We start from the raw sequence: 16,360 nt of genomic DNA on the forward strand, positions 1-16,360 counted from the left end.
AGGTTTCTCAGAGCACCCCTTACTTCAGAGTTCCCCTTTACACCAGAGGCCACAGTGTTCCCCCTTACATCAGAGTCCTCTCTGTACATCAGAGTGCTCAGTGTTCCCCCTTACATCACAGTCCTCTCCATACATCAGAGTTCTCAGTGTTCCCCTTACATCAGAGTCCTCTCCATACATCAGAGTTCTCAGTGTTCCCCCTTACATCAGAGTCCTCTCCGTACATCAGAGTTCTCAGTGTTCCCCTTTACATCAGAGTCCTCTCCATACATCAGAGTTCTCAGTGTTCCCCCTTACATCAGCGTCCTCTCTGTACATCAGAGTTCTCAGTGTTCCCCTTTACATCAGAGTCCTCTCCATACATCAGAGTTCTCAGTGTTCCCCCTTACATCAGAGTCCTCTCCATACATCAGAGTTCTCAGTGTTCCCCCTTACATCACAGTCCTCTCCGTACATCAGAGTTCTCAGTGTTCCCCTTTACATCAGAGTCCTCTCCGTACATCAGAGTGCTCAGTGTTCCCCCTTACATCAGAGTCCTCTCCGTACATCAGAGTTCTCAGTGTTCCCCTTACATCACAGTCCTCTCCGTACATCAGAGTTCTCAGTGTTCCCCTTTACATCAGAGTCCTCTCCGTACATCAGAGTGCTCAGTGTTCCCCCTTACATCAGCGTCCTCTCCGTACATCAGAGTGCTCAGTGTTCCCCCTTACATCAGCGTCCTCTAGGTACATCAGAGTTCTCAGTGTTCCCCCTTACATCAGAGTCCTTTCCGTACACCAGAGTTCTCAGTGTTCCCCCTTACATCAGCGTCCTCTCTGTACATCAGAGTTCTCAGTGTTCCCCTTACATCACAGTCCTCTCCGTACATCAGAGTTCTCAGTGTTCCCCTTTACACCAGAGTCTTCTTCAATACATCAGAGTTCTCAGTGTTCCCCCTTACATCAGAGTCCTCTCCGTACATCAGAGTTCTCAGTGTTCCCCTTACATCAGAGTCCTCTCCGTACATCAGAGTTCTCAGTGTTCCCCCTTACATCAGAGTCCTTTCCGTACACCAGAGTTCTCAGTGTTCCCCCTTACATCAGAGTCCTCTCCATACATCAGAGTTCTCAGTGTTCCCCTTACATCACAGTCCTCTCTGTACATCAGAGTGCTCAGTGTTCCCCCTTACATCAGAGTCCTCTCCGTACATCAGAGTTCTCAGTGTTCCCCCCTACATCACAGTCTTCTCCGTACATCAGAGTGCTCAGTGTTCCCCCTTACATCACAGTCCTCTCCATACATCAGAGTTCTCAGTGTTCCCCCTTACATCAGAGTCCTCTCCGTACATCAGAGTTCTCAGTGTTCCCCTTACATCACAGTCCTCTCTGTACATCAGAGTTCTCAGTGTTCCCCTTACATCACAGTCCTCTCCGTACATCAGAGTTCTCAGTGTTCCCCTTACATCAGCGTCCTCTCTGTACATCAGAGTTCTCAGTGTTCCCCTTACATCACAGTCCTCTCTGTACATCAGAGTTCTCAGTGTTCCCCTTACATCACAGTCCTCTCTGTACATCAGAGTGCTCAGTGTTCTCCCTTACATCACAGTCCTCTCCATACATCAGAGTTCTCAGTGTTCCCCCCTTACATCACAGTCCTCTCCGTACATCAGAGTGCTCAGTGTTCCCCTTACATCACAGTCCTCTCTGTACATCAGAGTTCTCAGTGTTCCCCTTACATCACAGTCCTCTCCGTACATCAGAGTTCTCAGTGTTCCCCTTTACACCAGAGTCTTCTTCAATACATCAGAGTTCTCAGTGTTCCCCCTTACATCAGAGTCCTCTCCGTACATCAGAGTTCTCAGTGTTCCCCTTACATCAGAGTCCTCTCCGTACATCAAAGTTCTCAGTGTTCCCCCTTACATCAGAGTCCTTTCCGTACATCAGAGTTCCCAGTGTTCCCCCTTAAATCAGGTTTCTCAGAGCACCCCTTACTTCAGAGTTCCCCTTTACACCAGAGGCCACAGTGTTCCCCCTTACATCAGAGTCCTCTCTGTACATCAGAGTGCTCAGTGTTCCCCCTTACATCAGAGTCCTCTCCATACATCAGAGTTCTCAGTGTTCCCCCCTACATCACAGTCTTCTCCGTACATCAGAGTGCTCAGTGTTCCCCCTTACATCACAGTCCTCTCCATACATCAGAGTTCTCAGTGTTCCCCCTTACATCAGAGTCCTCTCCGTACATCAGAGTTCTCAGTGTTACCCTTACATCACAGTCCTCTCTGTACATCAGAGTTCTCAGTGTTCCCCCTTACATCAGAGTCCTCTCCGTACATCAGAGTGCTCAGTGTTCCCCTTACATCAGCGTCCTCTCTGTACATCAGAGTTCTCAGTGTTCCCCTTACATCACAGTCCTCTCTGTACATCAGAGTTCTCAGTGTTCCCCTTACATCACAGTCCTCTCCATACATCAGAGTTCTCAGTGTTCCCCCTTAAATCAGGTTTCTCAGAGCACCCCTTACTTCAGAGTTCCCCTTTACACCAGAGGCCACAGTGTTCCCCCTTACATCAGAGTCCTCTCCATACATCAGAGTTCTCAGTGTTCCCCTTACATCACAGTCCTCTCTGTACATCAGAGTGCTCAGTGTTCCCCCTTACATCAGAGTCCTCTCCGTACATCAGAGTTTTCAGTGTTCCCCCTTACATCACAGTCTTCTCCGTACATCAGAGTGCTCAGTGTTCCCCTTACATCAGAGTCCTCTCTGTACATCAGAGTTCTCAGTGTTCCCCTTACATCACAGTCCTCTCTGTACATCAGAGTGCTCAGTGTTCCCCCTTACATCAGAGTCCTCTCCATACATCAGAGTTCTCAGTGTTCCCCCTTACATCAGAGTCCTCTCCGTACATCAGAGTTCTCAGTGTTCCCCTTACATCACAGTCCTCTCTGTACATCAGAGTTCTCAGTGTTCCCCTTACATCACAGTCCTCTCCGTACATCAGAGTTCTCAGTGTTCCCCTTACATCACAGTCCTCTCTGTACATCAGAGTGCTCAGTGTTCTCCCTTACATCACAGTCCTCTCCATACATCAGAGTTCTCAGTGTTCCCCCTTACATCAGAGTCCTTTCCGTACACCAGAGTTCTCAGTGTTCCCCCTTACATCACAGTCCTCTCCGTACATCAGAGTTCTCAGTGTTCCCCTTACATCACAGTCCTCTCCGTACATCAGAGTTCTCAGTGTTCCCCTTTACACCAGAGTCTTCTTCAATACATCAGAGTTCTCAGTGTTCCCCCTTACATCAGAGTCCTCTCCGTACATCAGAGTTCTCAGTGTTCCCCTTACATCAGAGTCCTCTCCGTACATCAGAGTTCTCAGTGTTCCCCCTTACATCAGAGTCCTTTCCGTACACCAGAGTTCTCAGTGTTCCCCCTTACATCAGAGTCCTCTCCATACATCAGAGTTCTCAGTGTTCCCCTTACATCACAGTCCTCTCTGTACATCAGAGTGCTCAGTGTTCCCCCTTACATCAGAGTCCTCTCCGTACATCAGAGTTCTCAGTGTTCCCCCCTACATCACAGTCTTCTCCGTACATCAGAGTGCTCAGTGTTCCCCCTTACATCACAGTCCTCTCCATACATCAGAGTTCTCAGTGTTCCCCCTTACATCAGAGTCCTCTCCGTACATCAGAGTTCTCAGTGTTCCCCTTACATCACAGTCCTCTCTGTACATCAGAGTTCTCAGTGTTCCCCTTACATCACAGTCCTCTCCGTACATCAGAGTTCTCAGTGTTCCCCTTACATCAGCGTCCTCTCTGTACATCAGAGTTCTCAGTGTTCCCCTTACATCACAGTCCTCTCTGTACATTAGAGTTCTCAGTGTTCCCCTTACATCACAGTCCTCTCTGTACATCAGAGTGCTCAGTGTTCTCCCTTACATCACAGTCCTCTCCATACATCAGAGTTCTCAGTGTTCCCCCTTACATCAGAGTCCTCTCCGTACATCAGAGTTCCCAGTGTTCCCCCTTAAATCAGGTTTCTCAGAGCACCCCTTACTTCAGAGTTCCCCTTTACACCAGAGGCCACAGTGTTCCCCCTTACATCAGAGTCCTCTCTGTACATCAGAGTGCTCAGTGTTCCCCCTTACATCACAGTCCTCTCCATACATCAGAGTTCTCAGTGTTCCCCTTACATCAGAGTCCTCTCCATACATCAGAGTTCTCAGTGTTCCCCCTTACATCAGAGTCCTCTCCGTACATCAGAGTTCTCAGTGTTCCCCTTTACATCAGAGTCCTCTCCATACATCAGAGTTCTCAGTGTTCCCCCTTACATCAGCGTCCTCTCTGTACATCAGAGTTCTCAGTGTTCCCCTTTACATCAGAGTCCTCTACATACATCAGAGTTCTCAGTGTTCCCCCTTACATCAGAGTCCTCTCCATACATCAGAGTTCTCAGTGTTCCCCCTTACATCACAGTCCTCTCCGTACATCAGAGTTCTCAGTGTTCCCCTTTACATCAGAGTCCTCTCCGTACATCAGAGTGCTCAGTGTTCCCCCTTACATCAGAGTCCTCTCCGTACATCAGAGTTCTCAGTGTTCCCCTTACATCACAGTCCTCTCCGTACATCAGAGTTCTCAGTGTTCCCCTTTACATCAGAGTCCTCTCCGTACATCAGAGTGCTCAGTGTTCTCCCTTACATCAGCGTCCTCTCTGTACATCAGAGTGCTCAGTGTTCCCCCTTACATCACAGTCCTCTCCATACATCAGAGTTCTCAGTGTTCCCCCTTACATCAGAGTCCTCTCCGTACATCAGAGTTCTCAGTGTTCCCCTACATCACAGTCCTCTCTGTACATCAGAGTTCTCAGTGTTCCCCTTACATCACAGTCCTCTCCGTACATCAGAGTGCTCAGTGTTCCCCTTACATCACAGTCCTCTCCGTACATCAGAGTTCTCAGTGTTCCCCTTACATCAGCGTCCTCTCTGTACATCAGAGTTCTCAGTGTTCCCCTTACATCACAGTCCTCTCTGTACATCAGAGTTCTCAGTGTTCCCCTTACATCACAGTCCTCTCCATACATCAGAGTTCTCAGTGTTCCCCCTTACATCAGAGTCCTCTCCGTACATCAGAGTTCTCAGTGTTCCCCCTTAAATCAGGTTTCTCAGAGCACCCCTTACTTCAGAGTTCCCCTTTACACCAGAGGCCACAGTGTTCCCCCTTACATCAGAGTCCTCTCCATACATCAGAGTTCTCAGTTTTCCGCTTACATCACAGTCCTCTCTGTACATCAGAGTGCTCAGTGTTCCCCCTTACATCAGAGTCCTCTCCGTACATCAGAGTTCTCAGTGTTCCCCCTTACATCACAGTCTTCTCCGTACATCAGAGTGCTCAGTGTTCCCCCTTACATCAGAGTCCTCTCCGTACATCAGAGTTCTCAGTGTTCCCCTTACATCACAGTCCTCTCTGTACATCAGAGTGCTCAGTGTTCCCCCTTACATCAGAGTCCTCTCCGTACATCAGAGTTCTCAGTGTTCCCCTTACATCACAGTCCTCTCTGTACATCAGAGTGCTCAGTGTTCCCCCTTACATTACAGTCCTCTCCATACATCAGAGTTCTCAGTGTTCCCCCTTACATCAGAGTCCTCTCCGTACATCAGAGTTCTCAGTGTTCCCCTTACATCACAGTCCTCTCTGTACATCAGAGTTCTCAGTGTTCCCCTTACATCACAGTCCTCTCTGTACATCAGAGTGCTCAGTGTTCCCCCCTTACATCACAGTACTCTCCGTACATCAGAGTGCTCAGTGTTCCCCTTACATCACAGTCCTCTCTGTACATCAGAGTTCTCAGTGTTCCCCTTACATCACAGTCCTCTCCGTACATCAGAGTTCTCAGTGTTCCCCTTACATCAGCGTCCTCTCTGTACATCAGAGTTCTCAGTGTTCCCCTTACATCACAGTCCTCTCTGTACATCAGAGTTCTCAGTGTTCCCCTTACATCACAGTCCTCTCCATACATCAGAGTTCTCAGTGTTCCCCCTTACATCAGAGTCCTCTCCGTACATCAGAGTTCTCAGTGTTCCCCCTTAAATCAGGTTTCTCAGAGCACCCCTTACTTCAGAGTTCCCCTTTACACCAGAGGCCACAGTGTTCCCCCTTACATCAGAGTCCTCTCTGTACATCAGAGTTCTCAGTGTTCCCCCTTACATCAGAGTCCTCTCTGTACATCAGAGTTCTCAGTGTTCCCCCTTACATCACAGTCCTCTCCGTACATCAGAGTTCTCAGTGTTCCCCTTACATCAGAGTCCTCTCCATACATCAGAGTTCTCAGTGTTCCCCCTTACATCAGAGTCCTCTCCGTACATCAGAGTTCTCAGTGTTCCCCTTTACATCAGAGTCCTCTCCATACATCAGAGTTCTCAGTGTTCCCCCTTACATCAGAGTCCTCTCTGCACATCAGAGTTCTCAGTGTTCCCCTTTACATCAGAGTCCTCTCCATACATCAGAGTTCTCAGTGTTCCCCCTTACATCAGAGTCCTCTCCATACATCAGAGTTCTCAGTGTTCCCCCTTACATCACAGTCCTCTCCGTACATCAGAGTTCTCAGTGTTCCCCTTTACATCAGAGTCCTCTCCGTACATCAGAGTGCTCAGTGTTCCCCCTTACATCAGAGTCCTCTCCGTACATCAGAGTTCTCAGTGTTCCCCTTACATCACAGTCCTCTCCGTACATCAGAGTTCTCAGTGTTCCCCTTTACATCAGAGTCCTCTCCGTACATCAGAGTGCTCAGTGTTCCCCCTTACATCAGCGTCCTCTCCGTACATCAGAGTTCTCAGTGTTCCCCCTAACATCACAGTCCTCTCTGTACATCAGAGTGCTCAGTGTTCCCCCTTACATCACAGTCCTCTCCATACATCAGAGTTCTCAGTGTTCCCCCTTACATCAGAGCCCTCTCCGTACATCAGAGTTCTCACTGTTCCCCTTACATCACAGTCCTCTCTGTACATCAGAGTTCTCAGTGTTCCCCTTACATCACAGTCCTCTCTGTACATCAGAGTGCTCAGTGTTCCCCCTTACATCACAGTCCTCTCCATACATCAGAGTTCTCAGTGTTCCCCCTTACATCAGAGTCCTCTCCGTACATCAGAGTTCTCAGTGTTCCCCTTACATCACAGTCCTCTCTGTACATCAGAGTTCTCAGTGTTCCCCTTACATCACAGTCCTCTCCGTACATCAGAGTTCTCACTGTTCCCCTTACATCACAGTCCTCTCTGTACATCAGAGTTCTCAGTGTTCCCCTTACATCACAGTCCTCTCTGTACATCAGAGTGCTCAGTGTTCCCCCTTACATCACAGTCCTCTCCATACATCAGAGTTCTCAGTGTTCCCCTTACATCAGAGTCCTCTCCATACATCAGAGTTCTCAGTGTTCCCCCTTACATCAGAGTCCTCTCCGTACATCAGAGTTCTCAGTGTTCCCCTTTACATCAGAGTCCTCTCCATACATCAGAGTTCTCAGTGTTCCCCCTTACATCAGCGTCCTCTCTGTACATCAGAGTTCTCAGTGTTCCCCTTTACATCAGAGTCCTCTCCATACATCAGAGTTCTCAGTGTTCCCCCTTACATCAGAGTCCTCTCCATACATCAGAGTTCTCAGTGTTCCCCCTTACATCACAGTCCTCTCCGTACATCAGAGTTCTCAGTGTTCCCCTTTACATCAGAGTCCTCTCCGTACATCAGAGTGCTCAGTGTTCCCCCTTACATCAGAGTCCTCTCCGTACATCAGAGTTCTCAGTGTTCCCCTTACATCACAGTCCTCTCCGTACATCAGAGTTCTCAGTGTTCCCCTTTACATCAGAGTCCTCTCCGTACATCAGAGTGCTCAGTGTTCCCCCTTACATCAGCGTCCTCTCTGTACATCAGAGTGCTCAGTGTTCCCCCTTACATCAGCGTCCTCTCCGTACATCAGAGTTCTCAGTGTTCCCCCTTACATCAGAGTCCTTTCCGTACACCAGAGTTCTCAGTGTTCCCCCTTACATCAGCGTCCTCTCTGTACATCAGAGTTCTCAGTGTTCCCCTTACATCACAGTCCTCTCCGTACATCAGAGTTCTCAGTGTTCCCCCTTAAATCAGGTTTCTCAGAGCACCCCTTACTTCAGAGTTCCCCTTTACACCAGAGGCCACAGTGTTCCCCCTTACATCAGAGTCCTCTCTGTACATCAGAGTGCTCAGTGTTACCCCTTACATCACAGTCCTCTCCGTACATCAGAGTTCTCAGTGTTCCCCTTACATCAGAGTCCTCTCCATACATCAGAGTTCTCAGTGTTCCCCCTTACATCAGAGTCCTCTCCGTACATCAGAGTTCTCAGTGTTCCCCTTTACATCAGAGTCCTCTCCATACATCAGAGTTCTCAGTGTTCCCCCTTACATCAGCGTCCTCTCTGTACATCAGAGTTCTCAGTGTTCCCCCTTACATCACAGTCCTCTCCATACATCAGAGTTCTCAGTGTTCCCCTTTACATCAGAGTCCTCTCCGTACATCAGAGTGCTCAGTGTTCCCCCTTACATCAGAGTCCTCTCCGTACATCAGAGTTCTCAGTGTTCCCCTTATATCACAGTCCTCTCCGTACATCAGAGTTCTCAGTGTTCCCCTTTACATCAGAGTCCTCTCCGTACATCAGAGTTCTCAGTGTTCCCCTTACATCAGAGTCCTCTCCATACATCAGAGTTCTCAGTGTTCCCCTTACATCACAGTCCTCTCCATACATCAGAGTTCTCAGTGTTCCCCCTTACATCAGCGTCCTCTCCGTACATCAGAGTTCTCAGTGTTCCCCCTTACATCAGAGTCCTCTCCGTACACCAGAGTTCTCAGTGTTCCCCCTTACATCAGCGTCCTCTCTGTACATCAGAGTGCTCAGTGTTCCCCCTTACATCACAGTCCTCTCCGTACATCAGAGTTCTCAGTGTTCCCCTTTACATCAGAGTCTTCTCCATACATCAGAGTGCTCAGTGTTCCCCCTTACATCACAGTCCTCTCCGTACATCAGAGTTCTCAGTGTTCCCCTTTACATCAGAGTCCTCTCCGTACATCAGAGTGCTCAGTGTTCCCCCTTACATCACAGTCCTCTCCGTACATCAGAGTTCTCAGTGTTCCCCTTTACATCAGAGTCCTCTCCGCACATCAGAGTTCTCAGTGTTCCCCTTACATCAGAGTCCTCTCCATACATCAGAGTTCTCAGTGTTCCCCCTTACATCAGAGTCCTCTCCGTACATCAGAGTTCTCAGTGTTCCCCTTTACATCAGAGTCCTCTCCATACATCAGAGTTCTCAGTGTTCCCCCTTACATCAGCGTCCTCTCTGTACATCAGAGTGCTCAGTGTTCCCCCTTACATCACAGTCCTCTCCGTACATCAGAGTTCTCAGTGTTCCCCTTTACATCAGAGTCCTCTCCGTACATCAGAGTTCTCAGTGTTCCCCTTTACATCAGAGTCCTCTCCGTACATCAGAGTTCTCAGTGTTCCCCTTACATCACAGTCCTCTCCGTACATCAGAGTTCTCAGTGTTCCCCTTTACATCAGAGTCCTCTCCGTACATCAGAGTTCTCAGTGTTCCCCTTACATCAGAGTCCTCTCCATACATCAGAGTTCTCAGTGTTCCCCCTTACATCAGAGTCCTCTCCGTACATCAGAGTGCTCAGTGTTCCCCCTTACATCAGAGTCCTCTCCGTACATCAGAGTTCTCAGTGTCCCCCCTTACATCAGCGTCCTCTCCGTACATCAGAGTTCTCAGTGTTCCCCCCTTACATCAGAGTCCTCTCCGTATATCAGAGTGCTCAGTGTTCCCCCTTACATCAGAGTCCTCTCCGTACATCAGAGTTCTCAGTGTTTCCCCTTAAATCAGGGTTCCCAGAGCATCCGTTATGTCAGAGTCCCCAGAGTTCTCCCTTACATCAGAGTCTGCAGGGTCCCTCCTTACAGTGTAACGGAACTCTGCAAGTTCAGATGTACAAGAGGAACTCTTCTTATTAAAGTGGAGTTCCACCCAAAAATTGAACTTCCGCTTTTCGGAATCCTCCCCCCTCTGGTGTTACATTTGGCACCTTTCAGGGGGGAGGGGGAAGCAGATACCTGTCTAATACAGGTATTTTGTACCCACTTCCGGGCATAGATAGCCGAGCCACCCGCGGGTATCTATGCCACTTCCGGTGCCATCTCCGTCCCCCCCGCTGTCTTCTGGGAGACACACAGGTCCCAGAAGACAGCAGGGACAAGTGCGATCGTGCATGTGCCATAGGGAACCAGGATGTGAAGCCGCAAGGCTTCACTTCCTGATTCCCTTACCAAAGATGGCGGCGCCTCCACCCGAGAGCCAAGGGACGAGTCGGCTTCAGGTGAGGACATCGCGGGCGCCCTGAGCAGGTAAAATGTCTATAGTTTAAAAGTCAGTATTTGCAGCTGCTGACTTTAAAAAAAAAAAAAAATTTAGGCGGAACTCCGCTTTCACTTCCAGCCCACGGACGTCATATGACGTCCTGGGCTTTGAGCGGGTATATCTGAATGATGCCTGTAGTTACAGACATCATTCAGATATTGCCGGTTTCAGCAGGCCAATCTCTACACCATAGGAATGATCATAGTGGCCGTTCTGCCGCTTGATCGTTCCTATGGGAGGCGAGAGGGGACGCCCCCCCCCTCCCGCCGCCCTCCGGTGTTTGCTCCGACTCACCGTTACGATCGGTGAGGCAGAGAGTGGATCCGCCGGCGCCGGATGTAGATCATAGAGATTTCCGGCGGACCAGATGGTCCCCGGAGTCTCTATGATCGTCGGAGGCCGGGCGCGATGTTATGACGTCACGCCCGGCCTCTCCATTAAAAAAAATGGCGCCGCTTCGGCTGGGAAGCGGCGATCGTTTTATTATTTTTTTTTTTATTTCAGGCTTCCCAGCCTAGTGGTGAGATATGGGGTCTTATTGACCCCATATCTCACTATTAAGAGCACCTGACATGTCATATTGCTATTACAAGGGATGTTTACATTCCTTGTAATAGGAATAAAAGTGATCAATTTTTTTTTTTTTTCAAAAAAGTGTCAAAATAAAAAAAATAAAATATAATTAACAATAAAAAAAAAAAAAAAATTTTTTAAAGCGCCGCTGTCCCCGTGTGCTCGCACGCAGAAGCGAACGCATACGTAAGTCCCGCCCACATATGAAAACGGTGTTCAAACCATACATGTGAGGTATCGCCGCGAACGTTGGAGCGAGAGCAATAATTTTGGCCCTAGACCTCCTCTGTAACTCAAAACATGTAACCAGTAAAAAAATTTCAAGTGTCGCCTATGGGGATTTTTAAGTACCGAACATTGGCGCCATTCCACGAGCGTGTGAAATTTTGAAGGGTGTAATGTTAGGTATCTATTTACTCAGCGTAACTTCATCTTTCACAAAATGCAAAAACATTGGGCTAACTTTACTGTATTGTTTTTTTTTTAAACACAAAACAGTTTTTTTCCCCAAAAAAACGCGTTTGAAAAATTCCTGCGCAAATACTGTGTGAGATAAAAAGTTGCAACAACCGCCATTGTATTCTCTAGGGTCTTTGCTAAAAAAACATATATAATATTTGGGGGTTCTATGTAATTTTCTAGCAAAAAAATGATGATTTTTACATGTAGGAGAGAAATGTCAGAATTGGCCCGGTATTGAAGTGGTTAACTTCATATGATTAGAAATGTAAAAATAAAAATATATGTATAGTTTATACTATAAAAAAAAAAAAAAATTGCTGTGCGCCGCTAAAGTGTTTGGGTTTGACTTGAAGAAAAGGTGGCAACCCTATCGGTGGCCCTTGGGGGTGCCCCCTAGTCTGGGGAGGGGTGACCTTGGGCCAGGCCTCAGGTGCTGGAAACACACGGAGCAAGCCCTTCCTGGAGGCACGGGGAGCAATGAGAGAGGACAGCAGGTCAGCACTACCGGGAGATCTCCTAAGAGTCAGCTCTTAGGGTCAGTCCGGAAGGCTGCTGTGGGAGATGTTAGCCTGGAGGGATAGTGAAAGGGGCAGCTGCAGCCAGGTGGGTTGGCAGTGCCTGAAGGGGTGGTGCTGGGAGCAGTAGCTGCAGGAGTGATACAAGCTGCACACTGTTCTTTGCTACACATACAAGCAGGGCTGGTGCCAATTAATGCAGCCTCACCAGCGCCCATTAATGCAGCCTCACCAGTGCCCATCAATGCAGCCTCACCAGCGCTCATCAATGGAGCCTACCAGTGCCCATCAATGCAGCCTACCAGCGCCCATTAATGCAGCCTCACCAGCGCCCATTAATGCAGCCTCACCAGCACCCATCAATGCAGCCTCACCAGCACCCATCAATGCAGCCTACCAGCGCCCATCAATGCAGCCTACCAGCGCCAATTAATGCAGCCTCACCAGCGCCAATTAATGCAGCCTCACCAGCACCCATCAATGCAGCCTCACCAGCGCCCATCAACGCAGCCTACCAGCGCCCATCAATGCAGCCTACCAGCACCCATCATGCAGCCTCACCAGTGCCCATCATGCAGCCTCACCTGCGCCCATCAATGCAGCCTACCAGCGCCCATCAATGCAGCCTACCAGCGCCCATCAATGCAGCCTACCAGCGCCCATCATGCAGCCTCACCTGCGCCCATCAATGCAGCCTACCAGCACCCATCAATGAATGTTTGCTTGCTTCCATTAATTTGGGAGTCGGGACACATCCACAGTCCTCCGCCACCGTTGCGCCTCTGACACTATGTGTGAGTGGCAGCTGCCCGCTGATGCTGAGACTTAGTTGCTTGCTGCAGAGAGAAGAGAGTAGGAACACCAGTGGCCGGGCGCCCTAGGCAGCAGTGCGCTCTAGGCAGCGGCTGCCTATTTTGCCTAGTGGTAGCACCGGCCCTGCATACAAGGGGTCTTGGTTATCTGCTAGGGTTGCCACCTCATCCCTTTAAACCGAACACATATGAATTACACAGGTTCTGAGGCTAATTTAATGCAGATAAGGCACCAAGTGAGTCTAATTACCACCTTAATCAGCTACAGAACCTGTGTAATTATCATGTGTTCAGGTTTAAAGGGATGAGGTGGCAACCCAAATTCCTGCCTGTAATGGGCCAACGCTTAAAATCTGACTGAGAGCCTGTCAGATCTTCACAGTGATCCAGCTGAGTTCTGCAAGCAAGTGAGTCCTGGAGACAGAAGTGGAGCTCTATATAGAGACTGTTAATAGGAAGGGTTGTCCCTGAAGTGTGTTGTTAAATGGGCATCCCATAACCTCCCATCCTTTCCAAGTTATTACTCTCAACAGTGGCGTCGCTAGGGGGTGGCTTTTGGGGCTATAGTCCCGAGTCTCTGCAGGGGTCCCCAAGGGGAGGGGAGGCTCTCTGGGGACCCTGATGCAGGGGGAGGCTCTCTGGGGACCCTGATTTAAGGGACAGGCTCTCTGGGAACCCTGATGCAAGGGGGAGGCTCTCTGAAGATCCTAATGTAAGGGGGCTCTCTGGGGACCCTGATGTGAGGGGAGGGCTCTTTGGGGATATATACACACACACGTATATTATATACATGTGTATGCCCGCCCAAGGGTATGACTTTCTTTACTACGTTGCTATGGGCTCTAGCCCCAGATCTTTTGTAGACCTAGCAACGCCCCTGACCCTCAATAAATACCAAAAACAAAGTCACCACGTTTTTTTCTCTGACTCTGAAGTGCCTGTGAACATTTGGTGTGTCTGGCTGTGCAGGGTGGGGGATCTCAGTTCATCTGAAGCCCTTAAGGGGGTGCGCTACACTTGTACAAGGTGCACCTAATTACATAAAGTGGAAGTGAACTGAAAAAGTGAAGAGGTGCCATTTAAGAGGCAGGGCTGTCTTTAACGTGGAGCAAAAGGGGCAGTTGCCCCGGGCCCAGTCATTGTTTTGGGGCCCAAAGCAGCTTAAGCCCGCGTTGCCTGAAAATAGTTGATAAGTGGATTTGGCCATCACTCAGGGGATGAGGGCGAAATTGAATGTTGGGGTTGCTGGTGATTGGTTGGGTATTATGTCTGAAGCCTGTGTGGTGATTGGCCAGCTCGGTAGGGTAAACATTGTCCGGGGAGAGTGCATACCTCCCAACCATCCCGGATTCGGCGGGACCTTCCTATGATTTTAGGTAAGTCCCGGGGTCCCGCTGATCTGGGCCCAGTCATTGTTGTGTGGCCCAAAGTAGCTTCAGCCTGCGCTGCCCACAAATAGTTAATAAGTGGATTTGGCCATCACTCAGGGGATGAGGGCGAAATTGAATGTTGGGGGTGCTGGCGATTGGTTAGGTATTATGTCTCCAGCCTGTGTGGTGATTGGCCAGCTCGGTAGGGTAAACATTGTCCGGGGAGAGTGCATACCTCCCAACCGTCCCGGATTCCGCAGAACCTTCCCGCAATTTAAGGTAAGTCCCGGGGTCCCGCGAATCTGGGCTGAAGTCCCGGAGCCAGTGGCTCCCCCAATTAAAAGAAAGGGAGCAGTCTGGAATGCAGGGGACATAAACAGACTGAGCCACTGTAGCGCTGGCTCCGGCTCCGCCTCCACCTGTCTAACTCTACTCCTCATCACTGGTTGCTATAGCCGCCTGGCATCTAGCAACCAGTGACGTCACGGCTGCGACTCCCTCACTGCCCAGCATAGAAAGCGGAGGAGGATTTAACTTCCTCCTCCGCGCCTTAATCAGCTGCCCTTTGAGTTGAGTCCCGCCGCCACCGGACCAGCGGGACCATGACAGGGGAGTGGCGGCGGGACTCAACTCAAAGGGCAGCTGATTAATGCGCGGGGTGCAGGGCAGCAAGCGATATCCAGCGCGGTGGCAATCTTCAAATGGTGGGCGGCCCTGGTGAGCAGCACGAGGCCCAGCCACGGATGCTGGCTAGAAACAACAGGGAGTGGGAGATTCTGTGCCTAAAATTTCTCCCATCAGGAGTGCCCCTTACATGAGGTGCGCTCATCAGAGTGTCCCCTTATGTCAGGTGTCTCCATCAGAATGCCCTCTTACATGAGGTGTCCACATCAGAGTGCCCAGTTACATCAGGTGTGCCCATCAGAGTGCCCATCAGAGAGTGCATGCTGCAAGGGGTGGGAGCTGGGAGCAGAAGCATGCTGCAAGGGGTGGGAGCTGGGAGCAGAAGCATGCTGCAAGGGGTGGGAGCTGGGTGGAGAAGCATGCTGCAAGGGGTGGGAGCTGGGAGCAGAAGCATGCTGCAAAGGGTGGGAGCTGGAAGCAGAAGCATGCTGCAAGGGGTGGGAGCTGGGAGCAGAAGCATGCTGCAAGGGGTGGGAGCTGGGTGGAGAAGCATGCGGCAAGGGGTGGGAGCTGGGTGGAAAAGCATGCTGCAAGGGGTGGGAGCTGGGTGGAGAAGCATGCTGCAAGGGGCGGGAGCTGGGAGCAGAAGCATGCTGCAAGGGGTGGGAGCTGGGAGCAGAAGCATGCTGCAAAGGGTGGGAGCTGGGAGCAGAAGCATGCTGCAAGGGGTGGGAGCTGGGAGCAGAAGCATGCTGCAAGGGGTGGGAGCTGGGTGGAGAAGCATGCTGCAAGGGGTGGGAGCTGGGTGGAAAAGCATGCTGCAAGGGGTGGGAGCTGGGTGGAAAAGCATGCTGCAAGGGGTGGGAGCTGGGTGGAGAAGCATGCTGCAAGGGGTGGGAGCTGGGTGGAAAAGCATGCTGCAAGGGGTGGGAGCTGGGTGGAAAAGCATGCTACAAGGGGTGGGAGCTGGGTGGAGAAGCATGCTGCAAGGGGTGGGAGCTGGGTGGAGAAGCATGCTGCAAGGGGTGGGAGCTGGGTGGAGAAGCATGCTGCAAGGGGTGGGAGCTGGGTGGAGAAGCATGCTGCAAGGGGTGGGAGCTGGGTGGAAAAGCATGCTGCAAGGGGTGGGAGCTGGGTGGAGAAGCATGCTGCAAGGGGTGGGAGCTGGGTGGAGAAGCATGCTGCAAGGGGTGGGAGCTGGGTGGAGAAGCATGCTGCAAGGGGTGGGAGCTGGGTGGAGAAGCATGCTGCAAGGGGTGGGAGCTGGGTGGAGAAGCATGCTGCAAGGGGTGGGAGCTGGGTGGAGAAGCATGCTGCAAGGGGTGGGAGCTGGGTGGAGAAGCATGCTGCAAGGGGTGGGAGCTGGGTGGAGAAGCATGCTGCAAGGGGTGGGAGCTGGGTGGAGAAGCATGCTGCAAGGGGTGGGAGCTGGGTGGAGAAGCATGCTGCAAGGGGTGGGAGCTGGGTGGAGAAGCATGCTGCAAGGGGTGGGAGCTGGGTGGAGAAGCTTGCTGCAGGAAGCGGGGCACATACGTAGCGTCATTTGCTGCTTGGATGCCGGAGGTCCTAGCAACCAATGACTGTCACGCAGCAGGGATCCGGACTG

The sequence above is a fragment of the Aquarana catesbeiana genome, linkage group LG01, assembly GCF_042186555.1.
Source record: "Aquarana catesbeiana isolate 2022-GZ linkage group LG01, ASM4218655v1, whole genome shotgun sequence".
NCBI lineage: Eukaryota > Metazoa > Chordata > Amphibia > Anura > Ranidae > Aquarana > Aquarana catesbeiana.